We start from the raw sequence: 24,721 nt of genomic DNA on the forward strand, positions 1-24,721 counted from the left end.
ATGGGATGCCGAGACTCGAACCACCAACCTTCTGCATGCAAGTTAAACACCCCACCTCCATGCTATCTCACCCACCCCAAGATCATCTTCTTAAGGAGGGTCACACCTCGCTTTGAAAATGAAATCACGGGGGCCGGGTGGTGGCGCTAAAGGTAAGGTGCCTGCCTTGCCTGCGCTAGCCTTGGACGGACCGCGGTTCGATCCCCCGGTGTCCCATATGGTCCCCCAAGCCAGGAGCAACTTCTGAGCACATAGCCAGGAGTAACCCCTGAGCATTACCGGGTGTGGCCCAAAAATCAAAAAAAAAAAAAGAAAACAAAATGAAATCACACCCCATATCTCAACATCCATCCCCCACAATTGCCCGCTTCCCCCTAATTTCATCTTTCAGCAGGAGAGCAGCTGTGTACCCTCTTCTCATCTCCCTGAGGGTGTGAGAAGGAAACTGTGCCAAGTGCTGGGATCATGTGTGTTTCAGTCCATTTATCTGCGGTCTGGCAGAAGTGTTTGTGCCCTGAGGCTCAGTACCCCTTTATGAAACTCGGGAGCATTTTTCATGGTGTGTCCCGTAGTCCTGACTGTGTAGGGTGGAAATCCCGCAGAGCAGGGAGCAAATGGTCATCAATGCATATCTTCCTATCTGCAGCAATGTTAGTATGCGCAGGAGAGAGATTTTGTGTGTGTGTGTGTGTGTGTGTGTGTGTGTGTGAGAGAGAGAGAGAGAGAGAGAGAGTGAGAGAGAATGAGAGAGAGGGGGAGAGAGGGAGAGACAGACAGACAGACAGAGATAGGGAGACAGAGACAGAGAGATAGACAGAGAGACAAAAGGAGACAAAGAGTAAGAGTTAGAGCAAGAACAAGCAAGCTAGCCATAGAAACAATTGAGAGAGGATGAGGGCAAAAGAGTGAGTGAAAGAGTGTGGAAATGCAAGAGAGAGAATTCTCCAAGAGAATGAGAGCCAAAGATAGAAAGTGAGAGAGAGTATGAGAATGTGAGAGAGAGAAAAGGGAGAGATCTCCAAGAGATTGAGCAAAAGAGAGTGAGTGAGAAAGAGTGCGCAGGAAGAGAGAAAAGAGCGAGCTCTCCAAAATGTTAATTTATCTCTCTCGGAGTTGTAAGCGCGTGGGTGTTTTTGCTTTCCCTTCTGATATTTCTATCTTTAAAATTTCCTTTATTATACACCATCTTCTAGAAAACCAGTGGGAAACAAAAAGCTATTTCTATTTCGAATAACTTAAACAAATTCCACTGAGGCCTGTGATATGTCTGCTAGTCTCGGCCTGGATATGGGAACCCACGAATGCCAGGGGTCCAGTAGCAGCTCCCCCACGTTCATGTCCATCTATCCCAAATCTCAGATCTCTGACAGAATCGAGGTCCCATCAGGTCTGAGGACAATGGACCCTAAACACCACCAGGGCACCATGACCACAGAGGGAACAAGACATGAAGAAGGGCTGGTGGGGGGGGGGGGGACTACAGAGAGCATCTCAGGTCAGAGATAGTAGAGTTAGTCCTCCAGAACTGGAGGGTTACAGCAAGGATCTTCTCCCTCCTGCTTTCCACAGGAGCAAGCTCCACACACCCCTTCCTTGCAGATCAGACCTCAGAAAACCCCGCCCAACACCTGCCTCAACTTAACCCCATAGACTCAGGAACACTAAGGCAACAAGTGCTTGGACAGAGCTGGAGTCAGCTAAGTGTTGGGTGACATGAGGCTCAGTTGAAGGCGTTGAGGTATGATGCGGCCTGGAGAGGCTGTGGGGGAAGAAGTGAAGACTAGGCCTTTACTGTATTCACTTTTATTTAATTTTTGGATTTGGGGCCACTCCCAAGAGAGCTCAGGGGTTATTTACTTCTGGTTCTGTGCTCAGGGATCACTCAAATGTGCTTGCTACTGTACTTTTTTCCTCATTCTTTCCTCACAAATTTGCGTGTCATCCTTGCACAGGGGCCATGCTAATCTTCTCTGTATCATTCCAAAGTGCTGCTGAAGCAAGCACTTTCTTCCTTCCTTCTTTCTTTCTTTCTTTCTCTTCCTTCCTTCCTTCCTTCCTTCCTTCCTTCCTTCCTTCCTTCCTTCCTTCCTTCCTTCCTTCCTTCCTTCCTTCCTTCCTTCCTTCCTTCCTTCCTTCCTTCCTTCCTTCCTTCCTTCCTTTCTTTCCTTCTCTCTCTTTCTTTTTCTTTCTATTGTTTTTCAAATACTTTTGCTTTCACTTATCTCGAAACAAATGTATTATGGCCAACTATGTCAACTATATGACACGTTTTCTTTAAATAAAGTAAAACTACATTAAAAACATCAAACAAGCAAAACCCCCAAAGCCATGTACATGGGTACTATGACTATGGACAGAGGCATAGAAGGTTCTGGTAGAGCAGAGACAAAGCATAGCTGAAAGTGGAATTCACTGACCCAGGCAGCATGGAGAAGGTGAGATGCAAGATGACACCGAGCAGTTAACCCTCAAACAAAGGCCTTCTCCATCTTTCTCTTTCCCTTAAGCCTCTTCCTTTGATTTGTAAAACCTTACCTGGATCTAACTCCACCCTGCCCCATCTGCTTGAATGGGTATTGGTTTAATAAAGAAGAGGTAGTTCTTTTTTTTTTTTTTTTTTTTTTTTTTTTTTTTTTTGGTTTTTGGGCCACACCCTGTGAGGCTCAGGGGTTACTCCTGGCTATGCGCTCAGAAGTTGCTCCTGGCTTCTTGGGGGACCATATGGGACGCCGGGGGATCGAACCGCGGTCCGTCCTAGGTTAGCGCAGGCAAGGCAGGCACCTTACCTCCAGCGCCACCGCCCGGCCCCAGAAGAGGTAGTTCTGGCTTGTGGGCTAAGGCAGAGAGATGATTAGGTGAAAAATCCACTGACTCTTTGATTCTTTCCCGACTGAAGTGGTCTATTAATCCTTTGTTGCTACTGTGCTTCTTCAAACCCATGTGCCTGGGGTTGGAGATATGGTGTGTGGGGTGATCTCACAACTCATGGATTTATATTTTACAGTGGGAGATGAATGAAGCTTTGGAGTTGGAAGGAGAGTGCCTGATCTTTTGGAGGTTCCACTCTGCACCCTGAAAAAGTGCAGGAAAGTGCTGAGGTTCCTGATAGACAGGTTGGATTCCCCACTGGGGCTCCCTTGTCTAGAACATGGCCATAGCCATGGTTGCAGGTCCCAGCAGAGTGGCCTGCCTGGATGGTGCATATCCCTTTCTACTGCCCTTGCATGATGGAATGCAGCTTGTGTGTGTGATGTGTGGACACACATTTGCCTGTGTAGGCACATATGGCACACGCCTACACAAGGATGCATAACCCAGGAGCTGGCAGAGCTCAGGGAACCCTATGACGTTCAGGGGATCAAACAAGTTGTGTCAGGCAAGCGCCTTAATCACTCTGGCCCTCAGAATATATGGCCACCATCTGCCACAAGATTGTGAAACCCAAGAACCCAAGTGCAATCGGACAGATCCTACATTCTAGAAGTGGGGTGTTGGGCAAGTGCTGGACTTTGAGGAAGATAAAATGGTTCTACTGTCCTTTCTTTTTTTGTTTTTTTTTGGGCCACATCCGGCGATGCTCAGGGGGTTACTCCTGGCTGTCTGCTCAGAACTAGCTCCTGGCAGGCACGGGGGACCCTATGGGACACCGGGATTCGAACCAACCACCTTAGGTCCTGGATCGGCTGCTTGCAAGGCAAACGCCGTTGTGCTATCTCTCCGGGCCCTTCTACTGTCCTTTCTTAAGGCTCTGGATAAGTTGGGTAACAGGGAGCATTCACAGACTAGCTATGCTGTCCTCCTGGGAGAGGGATGACAGCTGGGGCAGGAATGCTCGCAGTCTGAGTCTGGCATCCCCATGGATGTGAAGGTACAGGCGGGCTCTGGGAAACAAGGCTGTGAAGTGGACATTATGTGGGTTCTGACAGCAGGAGGGGAAGTAGAGATTCTCAGGGCCTTTTCCCAGCTGCCTCCCCGTTTCCCTGCTGATAGGCCCAGGCAGATACCCAGCACCCCCCATCTTCCCCTGCTGAGGTCCTCTCTGCAGTGCTGGGGACTCACCCACACACTGAGCAGAGCGAGGAGCGACGTGACGCAGTCAGAGGAGGGAAAGCGACGAGGCACCCAAACAAGGCAGCGCTGGGCTTGGGAGAGCTTTGCTAGATGCAGCGTCTAAAATAGATCCGTGGAAGCCAGCTCGGGGACACCCCCCGCCCCGAGAGTGGGGACTCACCTGCAGACGGTGCTCCCGCCCCCGTATGCTCTTCCTCTCTGGCTTGATTCTGGGGACTTGGAAATAGTCACCTGAAGCTCTGCTTTCAATTCTAGTGTTCAGGCTTTTGCCCTGAATCCTGCCCACTCCCAGCCCCCCAATATTAGCTTAGGCAACCAGGGGGCTTATATGAACACCTGCGAGTTATCCAAGAAGCCAGCCCCCATCCCCAACCCTATGCATTTGTTCCCCATTGCCTGGGAACAAAATATAGGGCTGCAGGCTGGGGGGCGCTAAAACCTGAGAAGGACTTGGTGGGGGGATCCTGCAGCAGGAAAGAACCCCCAGAGCTCCCCAGTTTTAGGCAGGAACCTATTGCTGCTTTCAGAGCCAGTGTAATTCTCATGAGGACATACATATAAGCAATGACGGATGCCCACAGGCCACCAAGGGCTGGCCAGGCCAGAGCAAGACTTGGCTGTCTGCAGTCCATTCTGCAGCGCATGGAGGTATCCATTCTCAGGACTCACTGCAAGAACGTGCCTTCCCTAGGGACCCAAAAAACACAAAGCAGAAAAGGCACTTGCATTCCTATGTTCATGGCAGCCACTGTCCACCATAGCCAGAGACTAGAAACAACACAAGTGCCCATGAACAGATGAGTGGTACACTGTGGTACATCTACACAGTGGAATACTATGCAGCCTTTAGGAAAGAAATGAAGTCATGAAATTTGCTGATACATGGATGGATATGGAGAGTATTATGCTGAGTGAAATGAGTCAGGGAGAGACATAGAATGGTCACACTCATCTGTGGGATATTAAAGAAAACAATCCATAGTATGAGAACAGTATCCAAACACAATAGAAATGATGGAAGTGAAGTGCAGTAAGGGCAGAGAAGGGACCACTTTGACAATACTAGTTGGAAATGATCGCTCTGGACAAGAACTGGAAATTAAAAGGAAGTAAAGCGATGCACATGATACCCTGAAGGGTCATGTTCTCTTGGAGATTGGGTGAGGTTTGATCACCTCCAGAGCTCCCAGAAAGGAAAGACAATTTCCATTTCCCCTGTCCAACCAGGACAGGAGAAGCAGTTCCAGTTGTATAGATCTGCAGTAAATAATCCACACAGACAAGAGCGTAAAAAGAGGCAAGAAGGTCGGACACAAAATCCTTTGCCAACCCACCAGCTGCTCCGAACTCTAGGGTTACCTTGCTTGCTGCAAAGGACCATTTTCTCCCAGCTTTACTCCTATTTATTCAGATCCAAACAGCAGCCCCTACCTGAAGGGTTGTAGGTGGGAAAGCAGGCAGAGAAGCATATACCAAAAAGAAATACTATAAAATCTTCTAAATACTTAACAATACCCCTTCAGTAATAGTATTGCAAACTATGATGATTAAAGGGAAAAAAGAGAGAAGTTGAGAGAGAAGAAAAGTGTCTGCTATAGAGGCAGGCTGGAGATGGGAATGGGAGTGTAGTTTAAGGAGGGAAACTGGTGAGAGGATGGTTGTTGGAGCATTGCATTACTAAAACTCATATCTCTGTGCTTAGGAGTCACTCCCAGCCCAGGCATATTTAGCAGAAATGGAATCAGTGCCGTCATATGTAAGGCAAGTGCTTTGATCCCAGTACAATGTCTCTGGCCCTCAAAATGAGTTTTTAATGCTACGCCAATGACATCTTTAATAATGAGTTGCTTTGGGTGCTAAAAACATGGAGTTCTAGAGCTGGAGAGATAGTGCAGCAGGTAGAGTGTTTGCTTTGCCTGCAGCTGTCCTGGGCTCCATCCTCTGCCTCACATATAGTCCCCGGAGCCCTGCCATGGGTGATCCGTGAGTGCAGAGCCGGGAGTCAGTCTAAGTAGTAGTATCACAAAATACCTGCAGCGCAAAGTCAATCAAAGGCCATTGTTGGCTCTCAACCCTCACTTGCCTAAACCTGGAAACCTCTGGCATGGGCAGCCATGAGCAAATAGACTGTCTAGGGGCCGCTGCCCACACAGGGAGCAGGGAGAGGCAGGGTGCCAGGCAGGTGGGTGGCCAGGCCAGGATATCTGGCAGGCCATTAATAACCCACGACGGAGACAGATGAATGTGGCCTCAGCAGATTTGGTCTTTGCTGCTCTCTGTGCAGGAGGAACCAACCACACTTATAACAGACCCGAATCTCCACTCTGGACACTGCAGTTGACCCCAGGACCCCAGACCCATTTCTACACACATGCCTTTGCAGGTACCAGGGCTTCTTCTCAGGCTGTCTGGGCTCGTCCTGTGTTGGCATTGATGTTTCTGGGGGCCAGGAACCACAAGAGTTGACAGAAAGCAAGTCACCGCTCCCCGTGGAAGAGCCCCAAGATGCTTGCTAGAGGAGAAAGCAATTATTGGGGTTCCACTGAGCTGGAGTAAGGGGTTGGTCCCCTCCATTCATTCATTCTAGCTGTCGGAAGAAAGGAAGCCACAATCTCTGAGAACCTGCAATCTCTGGAGAAATGGTTTCCATCAGGCAGGGGAGAATTTGCATCTCATTTCCTCCTCCTCCACTGCTAGCTTTCCTTGCAGAATTAAATGCATTTGTAAAGCAAGGCTAAGGGAGAGCCCAGAGAATGATTTTTTCCTGCAGTTTCCTTTGTTTTCTTTCCTTTTCTCCTTTTCATTGCATATATATTGTTTTTGTTGTTGTTATTGCTGTTTTAGGGCCACAGTTGACACTGCTCAGGGGTTACTCCTGGCTTTGTGCTCAGTGATTATTCCTGACAGTGCTCAGGGGACCATATGGGAAGTCAGGAATTGAACCCAGGTCAGCCAGGTGCAAGGCAAATTGCTACCTTGCAGTGCTATTATTCCTCAGTCCCATCATTACCAGTTTGCCTTTTTCCTCCTGCAAGTCACTCTCTCAGCAATCATCTTCTTGACTTCTGCAATAGCCTTTGGTGTCTCTGATCACAGTTGCTTTCACGTTGGGTCTCTGGTTCTACTAAAGCTGGAGGTGTGGAAAGGGAAATGCCAGTACAGCCTGAGAAGGGGGACTCTGAGTTTGATGTCTGAGCAGGGGCGAAGGCTACAGATGGGGGCTTTGGCCACCAAGACACACTATTGGCACAGGAGAGTTGCCCTTTAGAAAGGGGACAGATCATGCCACAAGATATGGGTGAGCCCAACAAGGGACCCCCTCAGGAGTGGCAGGAGTTCCAGTGTTGGAGATCTCAAGTCCACCGTTTTATTGGGGAGCTGTACAGAACCTGGGACCACCAGAGCAGACCTTGGGTGCTAGGGGGCTTCATGGGGTTCAGGAGTTTGGACTCAGGTTCAATGCTTTTCTTTGCTGAGCTAACTAAATCCATGGATCCTTCTGCACACATTTGAAACTGTCTTTGAGTGGGCTTGGGTTGAGATAGATGGAGAAGCTGTTTTTTTTTGGGCAGGGGCAAATATACCCAGTGGTACTCAGGGTTTACATCTGGCTCTGCATTCAGGTCTTACTCCTGGTGGTGCTTAGGGAACCCCAGGGGATGTCAGAGATCAAAACTGCATCAGCCATGTGCAAGGAAAGCGCCCTCTGCTGTACCATCTCTCCAGCCATACAAGCTGTGCTTCTGCTGGAAGGAGCTGCGAGGAGGGAAAATGTAGCTCCCTGCCAGGCTCTGCACTGCTCAGGGAATCCTGACAGGCAGCAGGCTCGGAGCTTTTCGAGCTCGTGTGCCCAATGTGGATGGACATCACGCTCTGTTGGAGACCTACGGGACTGGAATCCTTCCAGGCTCTGCTCACCAAGACAGCTGCAGGTGTCCAGGGGTGTCTCTGATGTCCCTTTGGATCTGCCTTTCCCACAAGGCTGACTGACCAGTAGTGGGTGCAGAGATTACTGGAGGCCTCTGGCTTCCCTCTCCCAGTGCTGATTGATTCCATGTGCTTCTAAACCAGCCCTTTGAAAATTACATTTTCTCCTGGTTTCATGCTTCTCTCCCGGGATCCCAGGCTGGCTCAATGCTTCACTCAGCCTCCTATGGAGAACATTTCTGTTTAAATTTTTTTCTTTTGGGTTTTTGGTTTTTGGGTCACACCCGGCCACACTTAGGGGTTACTCCTGGCTCTACGCTCAGAAATCGCTCCTGGTAGGCTCAGGGGACCAGATGGGATGCTGGGATATGAACCACTGACCTCCTGCATGAAAGGCAAATGCCTTACCTCCATGCTATCTCTCCGGCCCCCCGTTTAAATTTTTACTTAATATCTTTGAGTTTCAGTCATACAATATTCTAACACCTATCCCTTTACCACAGTTCATTGTCTGACACCAATTTCCCCAGTTACCCTCCTGTACTCCCTCCCCAGCCTGCCTCTATGGCAGACATTTTCCTTCTTTCTCAATCTCTCTCCTCCTACCCCACCCTTTTTCCTCTTAGACACTGTGGTTTGCAATACTGTTACTAAAGGGGTGTTACGTTACACCTTATTTTACCTAAAACAAAGATCATCCTTTATATCTTTTTTTTTTTTGGTATCATTTCTTTGTATCTGTTTGTTTAAAACTTGGCTTCACCCAAAAGCAAAGACTTCTTTATATGTAAACCTAGGTGGGACAGGCCCAGAACAGCTTCAACTATCTATGTCCTCACTGCCCCACCTGGGGGTGGTCTCTGTACTCAATAAAAATGGTTCTGGCAGGCAGCTTGCTGGAGATAGGAGGTAGAAGATTGCCAGACTACACGTGTTTCACCCTCAGCCTGGTTTGGACTATTTCATGCTCGACCCTGATTCAGACGTGTTCACCTGAGGTTGGAGATATGGTGTGTGGGGTGATTTTATCAAGGGGTACCTTGCCTATCACTTTCCCTCCTTTTTTTTTTTTTTTGTTTTTGGGCCACACCCGGCATTGCTCAGGGGTTACTCCTGGCTGTCTGTTCAGAAATAGCTCCTGGCAGGCACGGGGGACCATATGGGACACCGGGATTGGAACCAACCACCTTTGGTCCTGGATCGGCTGCTTGCAAGGCAAATACCGCTGTGCTATCTCTCCGGGCCCCACTTTCTCTCCTTTCAGCACTCAGTTTTTGTCCCGTGATCATCCCCAACTCTGTCACTGTGCTCCCTTCTCTGTCCTAATTGTACTTCCTATCCATGGTATCTGAAAATTCTTCTTGCCCCACCATTCTCTAACAAAGGTTGATTTGATTTCCTAAAGTCCCTGATTAAATTTCAACACAAAGTCAAATCCTTCCACAGAAATAATTATACCTGTCCTTTCGAAGGAAACAATGACATGTGGGCTTCCTTCTGCCGACTTTGCTTTATCTGTGGAACTCTTCAATGTTACATCCATGAAAAAGTATTTATTTCGTCTGTTTTTTTGCAAATTTCTGGCTGACATCATACATTCAGAGCTGCCAGGGGCCCCAATCTCAGGTCTAAAGTGCCTATTGGTATTTCCTTTTCCGGTTCACAAGAAGTATGCTTCACATCCTTCATACAGGGAGAGATTCCATTTGTCTGTAATAGAGATGCCTTGATTTGGGTCATGCTATAATGTGGTATGACGAATCGTGTATCTGTTCACTCTCCATGCCAGCCCTTTCCAATAACCACCTGCTGAGCACCAGAGACATTCTCTTTAGCTTGTAGGTTCCTGCTTGAATGGACTTATTTTGCCTGGAAGAAATGAGTCATTTTTGCTAGAGAGTCCTGTGGTATCCCCAGATATATATAGGAAGCTCTCTTGTCTCTTGGGATCTTGCAAATCTGGATTGACTTGGCAGTCATCGGCCATATGTAGCTAAAGAGCCCTTGAAATGAGGCTGATCCAAATGGAGGTGTGTTGGAGATGTAAATTGAGCAGGGATTTTGCAATACTCCTGTGAACAACTCTGAGAGTTTAGGAAAGCAGGACAAGGCTCCCTTTCAAAGAGACTAGCAAAGACCTCCATAAAGTCAACTCTCGCCTGTCCCCCCCCCCCTAAGGAACCTCAATAGGCAACCATGTAGGTGAGGTTGTTCCTGGATAGGGGAGATGAGTGCTTATTGGAATGGCACAGCTGGATTCCCAAAAGTCGAGCCCACCCCTGCTTTCCTACAGAACTTCTGACTCCCAGCAATGCTGACTTCTGATGTTCTGATGTCATGTTAAAAACAACATGGAATCATAGTAAGGAAAACAACATAGAATCACAGTACTTGCTTTTTCAAACCAGATAAGAAGGGTTGCTTATGAAAGGAATAAACAGAGAGGCCTCCAATGGGGGTTGGGGTGGAAATTAGAATTTGGAGCTGAGCACAACTAACTGAGAAAGGATTGGAATCTACCAACATATATGTGCAGATGATTCTCTCCCTTAGTTTGGACACTTTATAGCATTTAGCTAATTTGTTTAAATATATGCATCTTGTGGCAGGAAGTTTGGGGATATTGGCTGAGGATCGTGGACACTGGTGATGGGATTGGTCTGGCATATGATGTGACTGAAACTCAAGGATGAAGAGCATTGGAAATCAAGGTGTCTTGATGAACACACAAGATACACATGCATTCTTGCTGTCTACTCATAACAAACAACTTGGTGTTGAACACACTGGACATGGATACCACTATGTGTTGGTGTCCAAGAAGGGAAATGCGAGGGAAGCAATGGACATTTGTCAATGGAAAGGAAGCTGAGAAGGTGTGTGTGTGTGTGTGTGTGTGTGTGTGTGTGTGTGTGTGAATGAGCACAAGCATGCTGGTGCATTTTGATGTATGACTCTTTGTTTTATATATTTAGTGTTAATTCTTTTCTCCTTTAAAACTCCCTCCAGGGTTTAACATAAAAAATCCAAACAAAAAAATAATTACCAGGCGTTGGCATCCAGTGCTGAAGGGATGAATCACGGTCCCTGCTTTGAAGTGTGGTGACATCCACTGCCTGTGTTGACAGCCACATAGTCTGTCACCTGCTCTCTCCCTCCAAGTCAATTACCTGCAGCAGCCTGTCACTGATGCTAGCTGGGACCACTTTAAAAAGGTGCTCAGACAGGGTGAGAGAGAGACAGAGACAGAGAGAGAGGAGAGGGAGAGAAAGAGAGAGGAAGAGAAAGAGAAAAAGAGAGGAGAGAGAGGATGGCAGAGAGGGCACTTGTCTTGTATGGCACTGACCTGAGTTTGGTCCCCAGCACTGCATCTGGTCTCCAAGCCCCACCAGGAGTGATCCCTGAGCACATCCAGCCTGGTGTGGTTACCACATCCTCCATCTCCCCTCAGAAGTGTGCTCATGACAATGCCAGCTGTGTAGCCCTTAACATCTCATGCTTATTGCCAGATCCCTGTAGCCTCCAAACCCATGGGCTTAGAAAGTTATTTGTGTGTCTTGGGATAACCCGGAGGCCTTGACTTGCAAGCACAAGCAGTAGGGGGCCCTACTGATAAAGTCCACGCAGTCCCACAAGGCTCTCCCTGCTGTAAGGACCAAGACTTCCAAGGTTCAATCATTTACCCCAGTGAAGTAGTTCTTTCTGAGACAGGGAGAGTTAATCCAGAATTAATTCGGAGCTGGTACCCTCTGGGAATAAGAAACTAGGGGTTGAGTGAGCTCGGAATATTCTATCTGATAACAACTCCCTAGACAAATAAAGCTCTCTTGACAACCAAAGTTTGAATCAGAGTATCTCTTGACAGTCAGGGTTTGAATCAGAATATCCCTCGACAGCCAAGGTTTGAATCAAAGTATCTCTTGACAGCCAGGGTTCAAATCAGAATATCCCTCGACAACCGAGGTTTGAATCAGAGTATCCCTAGACAACCAAAGTTGAACCTGAAAAATCAGTGATTAATTAAGGCATTTATACAATGAAATGATTGTACTGTTACTGCTTGTGATTTCTGTATGAACTGCTTGAAGATTTGACCTGGGGTCCTTGTCAAGACTCCCTTAGTTGTCTGAGTCTCGAACCTCGGTTAGCCGATTAAACTCCCTTTTGCATCTTGCATTATCAGAGGTGGTCTCTGACTCAGCCATTTCAGGTGTTAACTGGAACCCTAACACTGCCAATGTGGTTTTCTTTCTGCTGAATCCATCCATCTCTACTACATGCAGGGTTTATGGACACTATGCTCTTCTTCCACACTTTTCCAAAATCCTCCCTGCTCTTCCTTAGTTTCCCAGCATTCTGGAGTACCTCCCTTCTCCAGGGAGCTACCAATAGGATCAACACCTGTTCCCAGACTAGGGCAGCTCTCAGCCCAGTACAGGAACAACAGGGACACTTCAGAGTTGTTTCCAGAGGGGTCAGTTGTCTTGCCCACTGAAAGACCAGCTGACAGTGTGTGTGTGCTTCCATGGTAAGTGATACATGTGGTGTTTACACATATCTATGGTACGTGTGTCTATACGGGTTACAAGGGCATGTCCCTGTGAGGATGACTCTAGGATCCAAGTTGAGATCAATAAGATCTTCTAAAAACAGCCAAAACAAACAAACAAACAAACAAACAAACAAAAAACAAAACCCTGAGATCTGTCCATAGGGCCAATAATGCTTCAATATTCTTTGCCTCTAGGCATATTGTTCCTGCCAATAATCTATGAGGCTTTGTAGGGAGTCAAAAATATTACATGCATTAAAATACCTTGAATGTTTTGCAAGGGAATTTACTTCCCCTCAAATAAGGGAGCCACTATAATATTCCAGGTATCTTGGGGTATTGGCAAAAGAAGTGAAAGAGCTGGCAAGCAGTATAATGTATCTTTCCAGAAACAGAAAGAACCAGATGTTCAAAGGGTTAATGTGGAGATAAGGTACAGATCTCATCCAGGATCCCACTCACTTAGTCTCATCCTCTTGGGAAGAGGGAGCAACAATGGGAAGTCTCCTGTCTATACTGTTCCATATACCCCACCCCAATCCCATCCTTCACTTACAGCAATCACTCAAGTGAGAGAAGTGGAGATTAAGTGGTTTGCTGACCTAAGTAAGGACTAGCCAAAAATAACTCAAGCCTCGCAGACCTGGTAATTTGTGATTCAGTATTTTCCAGAACATGTTCTGGAGACATCCAGCACAGAGGCCAGGCTTACTGGGGGATGTTACTCCTTAAACTTAGGACTTGTGCTGAGTCACTACACACCATAGTCCAGACTTCCTCATAGGATCTGGGGTGAGCAACACAGCAGTCTTGACTGGCTTCCTCCTACTCTAATGGTGGTACCTGTGCATTGATCAAGCTATGAGCTATGCACTATGAGGCTCAAGGAAGTTTAGGTTTGATCCCTGGCACCACATTGTCTCTTGAGCATCATTTAGATGCAGCCCTACAGAATCCTGAACAACTCTGAAGTGTCCCTGTTGTTCCTCTGGCCTCTTAGGAACCAACCACCATTGCATTCTAAGGCTTTTGCATAGAACCACTGTCTGGTCCACTCATCCCTGTGCACCACCAGGGAAAGCCCCACATAATGCAGAGAGCCTGGTCTAATTTGGGTTGGGTTGCCTGGAGAACAAGCACAGTATATGGAGCTTTGGGGGAACACAGGTAAAAGCATGAAGACATGAATGTGAAGAAGTCAGCCCTCCTTGCCATCTTACTCCTCTGGATGGTGCCTAGACTGGAAGTTTCTCCCTATGTTTGCAAGACTGGCAGTCTTTTGGGTTATTTATTTTTTTTTTTTTACCAACTAGGAGAGGCAGCACCACCCAATAATGACAGATTTGGCACCCCATTCTGGTCAGGAGGCCATCTTAGTGCAGTCAAAGGGGAGGGGTTTTGTATCTGAGGGCTGAACTGAATTTACAGCTGTTTTTACAAACTGAGATTGTACTAAAAGGCCATATTAACTGCCACCAAATAATACTTATTCAAGCACACTCATCAGTGACTTTTAGTTGTGATTTTGATGGACTGGGAGTTGGGCCCAGGGGATATTCTGGGCTCAGTGATCATGGGGGGAGATTTTCAGAAAAAGATAATCTCTAGGGCACATGTGTTGCCTGGGTCCATGGTACCCAAGCACAGGTCATCCACATCTCCCCTCTTGAGATGTGAACTTTCCTACTTTCTTACTGGGTTGTGTACTTCCTTTTTCTTTGGAGAAGCCCTTGCTCTCTTGAGCATTTACTCATTATACTTTCTCTCTTTATTATCCTCTTCTTCCCCTTCCTCAGTTCCTCCAAATAAAACCTGTTTTTGTTTTTGGGCCACATCTGGCAGTCTCAGAGGTTATTACTGACTCTGTGCTCAGGAATTACTCTGGAACCCTATGGAATGCTGGGGATTCAGCTTGGGTTGGCCACATGTAAGGCAAACATGTCCCCGCTATACTATTGCTTCGGCCCCTAATTCCTGTTTTTACTTAAAAAGAAAATCTCAGAATGTTTCACATCCACATATTTCTAGAGCTGGACTTCCTGATGGTGAAATGTAATCAATTTATTCCTCTGGTAATCAACATGGATTCACCAGCAGCAGAGAGTTTTCAGGATCCATCTAGGCTGTTTTCAGGCTTTGTCTAATCCTCCTTCTCTTCCCTAAAGCTCTTGAATTTCAACCACATGGATGTTGGACAGTGACTCCAGGAGTTTGCAGCTAAATCTAGTTCTTGTTCACTTCTTTGAAAATCACACTTGGCTTTGTTTCAGAAGAACAAACTCCATGTATCTAAGTGCACCCTGTGGGGGTTTTATTGACTTGAAATGTGGGAGTTCATGAAGCTGCCAAGACCAGGGAGAGGTTGAAAGATAAAACTGGAGAAGGGATCAAAACACTAAGATTTCTTTTTTTTTTTAAATTTTTTTATTTTTAATTATGAGAACAAGGATGCAAAGAAAGAGGACAAGGTAAAGTTACAGTGAAAGGACAATCACCCATAACATAATTCTCAGAAGTCCCCTTGCTTATATCTTAACTTTGAAATTTCAGCCAAAGAACATTAAGATAAATAAGACAGAATCCATGTACAATTACTTTGTCCCTCAAGTCCCCAGATTGTAACACATTATAATATTTCTTAACAGCACACAAGGCAATCTAAAGCCATAAAACTTATGTAACTCCTTAAACATTACAGGCATACTATTTTTTTTACATTTCCATATACAGGCATATTAGCTTAAGTTAACCTCAAATTTTAAGTGGGCTCTTTTTAAGGATTAGAGTCAAAGGAGCACAGTAAAAATGGTGTTAGAGTGGCAATTGTTGTTTGCATAGGCCCATCAAAATATGAGGGACATGGAAAGAAATAATCTTGGCCTAAATACAAAGAGACCCGACCCCTGAAGCAAAACACTAAGCTCTCAAGGCGACCTTCACCTGCTGCAATGGATACATAACTTTAGGGATTAAGTCATTATATAAGCACCGATATAATATATGGATGGAAGACACTCATTTTTCTTTTCTTTTCCCCCTTTCTTTTTCCTAACCATAACCATAAACCCTAACCCAACTCTATCACTCATCTTACCTGTTGGATTATTGGTCCTACCCTAATCAGTATTCATACTCCACCCTAGTGTGTGATCTGGTGATGAGATTACTGGATTTCTCTCTACTCAATAGTCCTTCTTCACCCTAGGGTGTAAACTGGTTCTTCCTAATAAAAGTCTGGGTTTCAGGAAGGGAAGGACTCATTCTTCCACTAAGCTGTTTTCCTTCTTAGGAGCAGTAGGCTTGTGTGGTGCAATTTTTGGCTTGAGTCTTGGAATTGCTGAACCTGTCCTTGCACCTTTTCACTGTGTGGATTATTTCCTGCATTGACGTTTGCTTCCAGACCCGCTTCTCTCTAAGTCCTAGTTTTGGAGCTTGAGGTAATGCTTTACCTACCCCTACTCAACTCTGACATTCATTTCTTTCTTTTTATTCCCTTTTCTTTTTCCTTACTGTATCTATAAACGCTAACTGCAACCGTGCCCTAACACTACCCCTATTTCTATCCCTACTCTTAACTCTCAGGCATCTATTTTTTACAACGATGAATTTCTAGTCGCTGAGCTAGTGGCTGGTGGGAGGAAGGCCCGGTAAGCCAGTTGCATTTATGTCAACTGCAACGAGCTTTCCCAGGACTTCTTTTCCAGGGTTATGGAGAGAGAGATGGAGACAGAGAGAGACAGAAAGAGACAGAGAGAGGCAGAGACACAGAGAGACAGAGAGATCGAACGTGAGCCTGGAAGTGGGCACTGACAGCACTTCAAGGAAGCTAGTTTATATGTGAAGCAGAGCCAGGAACCTCTTAGCCCTGGAGAAGGCTGAGCAGAGACTGTTTACATGTGGGCAAGGCTGGGGCAAACATTGAAGTAACTTGAAGAATCACTCTCTTTTGGTGCACAGAATATGGCACAGAGCCCGGGACTCTGCAGGAGCCACTAACTCAATACACACGGATTTGACTGGCTACTGGGCGGTCCTTTCATTACTCCCTGCCTGGAAACCCACTGGAACTCTCGGTGCCATGGTGACAAAGTGCAGCTGTCAGGGCTGATCTGGCCACTATCCAAGAGAATTTCGACTCTGGCAGAAAGGATGCTTAACATCTGAGTTCACGGAACTCTAGGCAAGAGGGAAGTGATGACTGGGGGGTTATGACCCCAAGTGCCATCCATTCTATTAGCTTAAAGATGGAATCCCAAAGAGGTTCCAAACAGTCAAGGGAGAGACTCTCGCTGTTGTAAGAACTGAATCTATGGAGCAGCATGGGAGAAAGGGCAAAGCAGTGCCTCTGGAAGCCAAGCATGGCGCTGTTTATTTCCTAAATGATAATCATCCTAAAGCCTCATGCTATTTCATACCATGGCCAAGGAAACTCGGATCAGTGGATTCTCAGCAGGGTTTAATCTGCAGGAAGGCAGGGCTAGGCTCACACCGTGACAGAGAGGAACCTTGATCTTTGATCCATAAGCTTTGGATTTTTACATGGAAAGGATTGCTGTTTCCACAGGGAAACCTACATGTAGTGAATTATTTATTTATTTATTTATTTGGTTTGGGCCATACCTGGTGGCGTTCCGGGGTTATTTCTGACTCTGCTCTCAGGATTGTTCCTGATCAGCCTCCAGAAACCATATAGGATAAAAGAATTGAACCCAGGTTGGCCTCATGCAAGGCAAATGCTTTTCCCATTCCCTATGCTTTTGTGAAGAAAAGGATTCTATTTGAAGCCATGGCTTTACTATGTCTGCTACCCCCTAAAAACATCTGTTGTGAGTTTCAGGTTAGTGAAACGAACAAAACTAGTAGCAAAGTCTTCGAAATAAGACTCCTGCTTATATTCGGGGTTCTCAATATTCTGCTGAACAAGCTGGTACTTCACTGATGGTAAAGAGGACATCTCTGCCGGTGAGTTTTTAGAAGAGAAGGTCCTTTTGGAGGGGACAGATGAAGTGCAGGCAGGAACAAGTTCAGAGATTGGGGCCCCAGAGAGATAAGTGTCTTCACTCTTATACTTTTGGACTATCCACATCTCCATTAACAATCTTCATGTCTACAACAATGTGTGATGTGGCTAGAGTAGTAATAGTCCAGATTAGGGAGGACTGGCTTGCTCTAAGGCACACCCTAGGGTGCCTGGTCTGGGAGGGAAGTAGGATTCTCAGTGATCCCAAGAGGTGTGAATCTCACAGACTCACAAAAGCGACCAAGGGAGAAGTGAACACATCTGTTTTGGAAATTAGTTTGCATCTGTCAAGGGCAGCAGAAAAGGCATGAAGCTTCTCTGCTGAGCAGAGTGTGGAATGGGGTGGGAGAGGAGACCCCACAACTGTCCCAGGATACCCCAACTCTGAGGATGGGCTCATTAAATGTCATGTTTAAGGTAGCCCAGAAAGTGCTGCTTAAAAGTAATGAAGGCACCAATGGGCTGGTTCAAATCTGTGATGTGGCACCTTTGTGCCATACCAGAAGGGAGAATGATGTAGAAAATGACCCACATGTCACAAAGCAATGAATTACAAGTTCTTGTTCGATTAGGTTGGTGCCTCAACCCTATCAGTTTTTACTGAGATATCATTTACCATGCGATTGGTATTATTGTTCTATGTTGCTACACCATGCCCACCATGAATACCAGGATCCTTCTCAGTTGATCTTCTCACTCCTCACTTACCCTTTTAGCTCAGTGCCACTTCCACATTTATAATGAGATTTCTGAAGACATGTCCCTCAAGGTACTCTTGGCAAAAGAAGGAAAGGAAGGAAGAAAAAATAGAAGGAATTCATGAAGGAAAGGGGGAAAGAAGGAAGATAAATTTGCTGTGTGGCCAGCAGGGTCAAGTTCCAAAGAAGGTTTTGGCACAGCTGAAGAAGAGGCAGCAGTGGGAAGCTACCCACATGATGCAGATAGCTTGTACCTTTGTAAATTCAAGTCAGGCATCCAGGGTTACTGGAAACCCTGCCAAAGACAAGACTCCCATTGTTCCACCAGGATTCTTAAGGACTTACTATTTACCAGAAGAGAAGTAGAAAAGCTCTGCATCCAACAGCTGTGCATGAGCTTCAGAAGACCTGGAACATAGAGCCTGCCATGTGCACAGTCCTTTTCAATGGGACTTTCCAGGAGAAACATGGCTCTGGCCCATCTCAATTGGCTCTGCTACTTTTCTCTGGACCAGAAGCAGTTACCTGTCCAAAATAATAGTTGCTATTGGATGATCAGTACCCTATGGATGGCTGATTGGAAATTGTGTCCAATAGGATCTGAACATACTGAATAGTGATGACCACCTGCTCGATGATGACCTCTTCCCGGAAGCTGGTATGTCACGAAGATCAAGAGGATTGTATATTGGTAGAAGTGAGTAGAAGTTTGAGGGCAGTGGGAGGAAAGAAAAACAAATCAGGAGCAGATGTGGGCAAGCTAAAGGCAACTCCCAAACTGGGCAGGCAGGCATCATCTATTGGGTTCCTGGTGCAGACATCCCTGGTGACCTACAAGGCTTCCACCTTCCAGGAGCCTCTACCAAGTGACTATGGGTGCACTGGAATATGCCTCTGACCCAGGAAGCTGGAGAGGCTCCCCACAACCTCCAGGAGCCTCCCCCTGCATCTCAGGGCCCCAGAGCCATGCTAGCCTGAGGAATGAGGATCCAAATCTGCATCCTACACTATGAAGTGATGAAGGCAACAGGTTGAATTTGTGTCCCTACCCATCAAGGAGTTCACACTTCAGTTGAGGATGCAGGAAAAACTCATGGTGGTTACTAGCCCAGGGGAGAGGAGAAAGAAAGGGTCTTCTGGGTATTGGGAGGAAAAGGCGCAGGGTCGGTGGGAAGGAAGCAAGCCTCCTAGAGGTGTGTGAGACAGGGTGGTGGCAAGATAGGGTATTCAGTACACAGGGGGCGTCATGAATGCTGCAGTTGGGACAAGGAAGGCAGCCTGACTCTCTGCCAATAGGGGCGAAGAGAAGAGGGGGAGATGATTCTTAATGCCCAGAGGACGAAGCATGACATTCTGAACTTTCTAAAAAACCAGAGAGAACTGAAAGTGCCCCAAATGGCACTTCCCAGCTTGAGGAACAGCTGTGATCTTGCATGTTCCCTGGTGCCCCATTATCAGAAGACTGGGGGCATGTCTCTGCCTCTGATTTCTTTCTGGGAACCCATCACTGTGGATAAAATGGAGCCTGCTGGGAGAAAAAACTCAGGCAGGTGTATACTGAAAAGGGCCACTGATGTTTTGTTCAACTTGGGAGGCCACGAGTCAATCATGCCATGCTAACAGCAAAACAGAGGGCTGTGTGAGAGAGGGGATAGAGTTCTGCCTGGTAAACCTGCAGGGATTCCAATTCCTCAGTCAGGCTCAGTACTTGGGGCTGATAGAGAAAACAGGGTGAGCCAGCCCAGACACAGTGAAGGATGATTGCTTTTTCTGTAGATCATTTTCTTTCTTCCTGCTTCTTTTCAGACTAGATATATTTTATATATATTATATATATAATTTGTGAGTTCTTGTTTTTCTTTTTCTTCTTCTTTTTTTTTTTTTTTTAAATTTTGAACCATACCTGGCAGTGTTCAGGGTTTACTCATGGATCTGTGCTCAGGATTGCTCCTGGTGGGCTCAGGGGACCATATGAAATGCTTGAGATCAAACCTGGGTTGATTGCGTGCAAAGCAAATGCCCTATTACTGTGCTATTGCTCCAGTCTCAAAGGCTTTTATAGTTTTAATGGATATAGTAACTTCACCTCATCATGGAAATATCTAGGATCCTTCACCAGTGTGGAGCTGCTGGCTTTATAAGAAACCATTAAGCCTCCCAAGTCTTATTCAGTGACTATCCAAGTCATTGGATAAGAAAGATGCAGTCATTTTTGTGACAGAAGCTATTAAGCTATGAAAATGATGGGACGTTGCCATTGGCACCAGCATGGAAAAAGTGAATTTAGGGAAACACAACAAATCCCAAAAAGGACACAACAAATCAAGTGTTGAATAATTGCAATCATGTGTCCTAGAAGGACATGACATTGATGAATGGACAGTAATTAAAAGATGAGCTGAAAGATACAAATACTAGAACCTGAGGCTCAAGGGTAAAGGAAGGACTTGATATTGGAGGAAGAACAAGAACATGGGCCGGCATGGTGGCGCTAGAGGTAAGGTGCCTGCCTTACCTGTGCTAGCCTAGGACGGACCGCGGTTCGATCCCCCAGTGTCCCATATGGTCCCCCAAGCCAGGAGTGACTTCTGAGCGCATAGACAGGAATAACCTCTGAGCGTCACCGGGTGTGGCCCACCCCCCCCCCAAAAAAAAAGAAATTATTAAGAATATTTAAAGTATGCTAGAGGAAAGCTATTCATTGGAAAACTAAGGGAAAGAATGAGACATTTGTCATGACCCCCTAATTTATTTTTGGGCCATATGCTGCATGCCCAGAAATTACTTCTGGATTTGTGCTCAGGGACCACTCCTACTCAGGGGGACATATTGGCGCCAGGGACCAAATCTGGATTGGTTGTGTTCAAAACCAGCTCCCTAATCTGTACTGTCTAGTCCTTGTTATAATCTATTTTTTTCTCAAAAATTTTAACTGTTTTCAATTGTTTTACTCTTATGTAAAATGTACTTCAGGATGATCACGTCTACTATCAAGGAAAATTTCTGTTTATATACTAGTTCAATATCTATATTTACAACTATGTATCCTTCTATATCTATATGGAGATACAAACAAGCATATCCATTTCAAAGTAACTTATTAGCAAATAAAACTGTTAATGAAATATTGGTAAAAATAAAGGACAAATTATCTTTTTAGGGGGGACTTGGGCTACACCCAAAGGTGTATGGGGCTAACTTCTGGCTTTGTACTTAGAGGGCACTCCTGGAAATGCTTTAGGGACCTAGTTAGTACTGGGGATCAAGCCAGGGCTTATCTTGTGCAAGGCAAGAGCTGTAACTCCTGTACTATGTAGCACAAGATAAAATTAAAAAGTGACATATGTGTATTTGGAAAACCATGATGAGCAATATATATATATATATATATATATATATATATATATATATATATATTTGTTTTTCACAAAGATAAATCTAAACTTGTTTAAACATTTGGAAATTAATTTTGCTGTTTGATTAAAGATAAGAATTGGCTGAATAGGAAGATTTTGATGAGCTTTTTCAAGTGGATACCTCATTAGCATTACTTCTTGGTCTAGATAAACAAAGGTTTAAAAGGGAAGAAGAAAAAAACACTGTGTCATCTCCTGTGGTTCAAGCTAGGCTGACTTAGACTGTGTTAGATCTATAAACAAAGGAACACGACTCAGTTACTCAAAAGATGAATCCTGCCATGCTCAACAGCATGGATAGTCCCAGAATAAAGTGTTGGGTGAAACAGAGACACACGCCATATGATTTCACTCCTAATGTGGAAGATACAGAAGCAAAACCAATGAATAGCAAAACAACAAATAGACTTAGAGACCACCAGAATAGTGTTAGCAGAATTCTGGGAAGAGAGGAGAGGTTTGGGTAAAACAGGTGAAGGGGTCAATTCTATGCAGAAGGATAGAAATTAGAATCTGGTACAGAAAGAATGTACTTTTGACTTGTAAGGCTGCTGTACTCCTATGACCTGTAGGGTGCTGTAAATCAATATAACTTGTGGAGAAAGAGCCTGTAATATTGGATGAGAGGATGTCTTAATGATATTACGTGTTTCTGTGCCCATCTCCATACAAGAGTTTGGTGTGAGTCTAGTGATGATAGTATAGTTGCACCCCAGGCATTGGGCAAAGGAGGGCTGTGTTTGGGCTGATACACAGCTGGGGTTCACTTATCTGCTTTTTTAGGGGTGTCTAAGGTGCTTGTGATGTGAAGGAAAGACTCGAGGGTTTCTATTCAGGGCTGGGAATGGCTGATTTAGATGTGGGCTTAATCCTTGGACATTAGCCATTGTCTAGAGTTGAGTGTATTGCTGGCTCACCAGACTGGCATGAAGCACCATGTTGGGCCCTGGGGTGGGATCAGAGGAAACCCTTGCATGGTTCCTGAGGCTCCTTAACAAGTAGTAAAGTATCTCTGGACAATTCTAAACTCTGCCCAAGATGTATAGTGTACAAGTCAGCCCAAGGAACAGGCTAGAATTCCTTAAGGGTCCTTAGGAAATTTACAGGCACATGGAGGAAGTGTGACCATAGGTTAGCTGAATGGAAGTTAAATTATGTTGATTAAATATAAAAATAAAGCATAAAGTCCATGCTTTCTGGGGGTTAGGCCACCCCCAGAATGGTTCCATACCTCCATCCCCTTCTGCCTGTGGATCTGAAGATGTGGGATAATGATGGAGAAATAATTCACAAGCAGTCACTTCTCTGTTAAACTTTCTACCAACCCTTCTCTCTCTCAGACTTTTGCTGCTTCCTCCTTTATGTCTCTGCCTTCATCTCTGTCTCTCCTCCCCACCAAGCCAGCCCCTTGTATTTATTATTCAAGACCGAAGACCCATCCGGGTGTTGGGTGGGTCTGACCATCCAGGTAGGATTAAAGTCTCAAAAGAAAGTGTAGGTAAGGGCCTTGGGGGAAGAAATACCTTACAAAATTCAACCAACATTCTAACATCATGAAAGGAAAAGAAGTGACAATAAAACTGGAATAGAATCAAGGGAACAGGTTTTATTTCCCCAATTCCTGGCTCTGTATTCCTGGGGGAATCAGTGTTCAATGGCTGGAGGAAAGTTAAAGCACACTAACACACTCACACACATACACACTGTCTGTCAAATAGGCACAAGGCTTGCCCCTGGGAGACAAAGTGCTTTTTCTGGGGCCCTTTTCTGACATCCTCATCCTGAAAATATTCAAATGCTACTTGAGAGCTTTTCATCTATAGTTGAAAAACAACAACACACACACACACAAAAAATCCCAACTGTTTGAGAAGAAAGCAAATCAAACAAGAAAGCAGGAAGACACCAGGTTTTCTTCTGGAAAACAAATACTGTAACTAAAGCAAAGACCCAAATCTTGGTGTTCTTTATCACACACAAGTGACAGTCAAAAGAGAAAGGATCCTAAATGGTGGCTGCTTGGATATTCCTCATTGCAGAGAAGCTGAGCCTGGAGAGAGAGATATAAGTGGTACTCTGGTGATAGGGTGGTAACAGACAGACAGACAGACTTATAGACACAGAGACAGAGAGACAGAGAAAGAGAGAGCAAATGACACCTTCCTTTGGGCCACAAAGATAGCCTGACCACCAAACAACTAATCATATCATAGCAATTAAGGGGGTATAGTAGGTACAAGTGATCATAAAGGGGTGCAATGGCTTCTTCCAAAGGGCTGTCCTGTGAACAGGGGCTGGAAGGGAACCCAGAATTTAACCTAGAGGGGCTGCTCATTTACCCAGGCACTTCTCCAAATAAGTCTTTTGCCCCTTGAGGGAGTCAGTGGGCTCTGGAAACTTCCATGTGGGGGTAACAGTGTTGTGCTATCTAGGCTTCAGTGGCTTAGAATGGTCATTTGGTAGCAAGTAAGAGGGTGAGTGGAAAGAAATATTCAATGAGTTTTTTCCTATTATATTTTTGTTTTTATTTTTGGGCCACACCTGGGGTGGCTCAGAAATTACTCTGGGCGGGCTCGGGGACCATATCAGATGGTGGATGGGTATTGTTGATTAAAATAATAAATTAGGCCCTTAGGATGGAGGTGGATGGAGGTGGATGGTGATGGAGACCTTTCTCCTCCAACTCAGGACCACGTGGCTCTGCAACCCCCGACAGCTGTCGGGGTGGTGGCGAGGAAAAAATACACTCACAGGCAGGCTTTGGGAGATATCAGCTTTATTCATCCCTGGCCAACATGTGTGGCCTATCATAACTATTTACACATGCTATCCTTAGCTTGCTCCACGTCTTATTTTCTTTCAGCCATCTCTTCTCCAGCTCCTATCTCCAACCTCATCCAGGCAAAATCTCTCCCTTTGCCCCTCAGGCAAAACCTTTTATAACCTCCCAAGACCCCTCCCCAAAATGGGAGGATCTATTAGCAGGTAAGATTACACCAGAGGAAATGGGGTGTGTGGTTACAGGTAGCACTTAGTG

At 45.6% G+C, this 24,721-nt stretch overlaps 1 protein-coding gene and 1 pseudogene across 1 annotated transcript in view; both read right to left on the minus strand.

Annotated features, from left to right (window-relative positions):
- Positions 1–24,721, minus strand: part of KCNJ6 (potassium inwardly rectifying channel subfamily J member 6) — a 218,934-nt gene that overhangs the window by 69,088 nt on the left and 125,125 nt on the right. The window lies entirely within an intron of this gene.
- Positions 1,908–2,004, minus strand: LOC126026887 (uncharacterized; annotated as a pseudogene).

This window comes from Suncus etruscus, chromosome 13, assembly GCF_024139225.1.
Source record: "Suncus etruscus isolate mSunEtr1 chromosome 13, mSunEtr1.pri.cur, whole genome shotgun sequence".
Lineage (NCBI taxonomy): Eukaryota > Metazoa > Chordata > Mammalia > Eulipotyphla > Soricidae > Suncus > Suncus etruscus.